Source organism: Pteropus vampyrus, unplaced genomic scaffold (genome assembly GCF_000151845.1).
Source record: "Pteropus vampyrus isolate Shadow unplaced genomic scaffold, Pvam_2.0 Scaffold1955, whole genome shotgun sequence".
NCBI classification, from domain to species: domain Eukaryota; kingdom Metazoa; phylum Chordata; class Mammalia; order Chiroptera; family Pteropodidae; genus Pteropus; species Pteropus vampyrus.
The window spans coordinates 13480-15120 of NW_011890736.1; positions in this window are offsets into that span (position 1 = coordinate 13480).

The window sequence follows — 1641 nt, forward strand, 5'->3', positions numbered from 1 at the left end:
TTCACAATAGAGAAATCTGACCAACACTCTCTCTGTCACACGATCAAGTCGACCCCAACAGTGACGAGTCGCGGTCACATTGCCTTTGATGAGACGTGATGAAAACGCACTTCAGTTCCGTGGCTCCCCTTCCCAAGACCTCTGGTCTCAGTCTCATCACAAAATACCTCAGCTAAACCCCAGCTGAGGAGCATTCAACAAATGCCTGCCCAGTGCCCTCGAAACTGTCAAGGTCACCACAGACAAGGGAAGTCTAGGAAACCGCCGTGGCCCCGAGGAGCCCAAGGCCATGGACTTCAACTGAGGATAAAACATCAGCGCCGGTTCATTGAAAGTATGAGACAGTAATAAAGAAAATGGGTGTCAGGTACATGGTAATTCACTGCACCACCTTTGCAATTTTCTACCAACCTAAATGTTCTAAACTAAAACTGTAAAAGAAAGAAGGAATATTAAAAGCCACTCTCGTTCATTGGCTTGGATGCAAAACCCTGACCCTACCCCACAAGCTGTTTTATTCTGTTCTGACCACTGTGCCAGATGCAAAGGGCATAAAGCCGGCAGTTTCCTCATGTTCCCGTCCTGCCTCTGAAGGGCCCAGGGAGGGGAAAGCAGACGGACCTCGACCAGGGCGAACTTCTCCTCGCTGCTGTAGTTGTAGCGGGTGGCGCGCTCGTACTCCTCGGCGCTGTCCGGGCAGTCCTTGTTGGAGTACTTGTCCGTCGGGTGCACCAGCTTCCACGAGTACTGGAGCGGCAGAGGGAAGGCCGCAGGCTGAGCTGCTGGTCTGCCAGACGCGGCCGTCACCACCGGTGCCGAAGGCCGGCCTTCTAGCATATGCTTTAGGCGAAAGCCCCTGCACCTCTCTCACACTCACACACTCACACACACTCACTCTCTCTCTCTCTCTCTCACACACACACACACACACACACACACACTCACACACTGTCTCTCTCTCTCTCTCTCACACACACACACACTCACACACACACACACACACATACACACAGTCTCTCTCTCTCTCTCTCTCTCTCTCTCTCTCTCACACACACACACACACACACACACACACTCACACACTCTCTCTCTCTCTCTCTCTCACACACACACACACTCACACACACACACACACACATACACACAGTCTCTCTCTCTCTCTCTCTCTCTCTCTCTCTCTCTCACACACACACACACACACACACACACACACACTCTCTCATCTCCATACACTGCACAATGTCCTGGCCATGTGACTTCAGGATTAAGAGATCAGGTAAAATGGCTTGGGAATTTTGTGTGGATTACCTAAGACTCTAGGCATTTCTTTGCCATTTAAAAAAAGAATCAGGCTTTCAAATAACGATGTATCCATTCAACATGAATTTTTGTCTTATCAAAATAAAAGAAAATAATCTATGACTTACAGGTATCTAAACGTTTATGTAGCACCAGAAACCATTTTACTAATGCTAACCAAAAGAAACTGGTGGCCAGAGTCCAGAGAACATGTTTGAAAAAATTAGAATTATGATGTATTACAGATTCGTTACCTGAAGTCTATACCAATGTCACCCCAATAAATTTAATTTAAACAAAAATGAGAATTCAAATTCAACGGTACAAATTTAAATGTCGTTT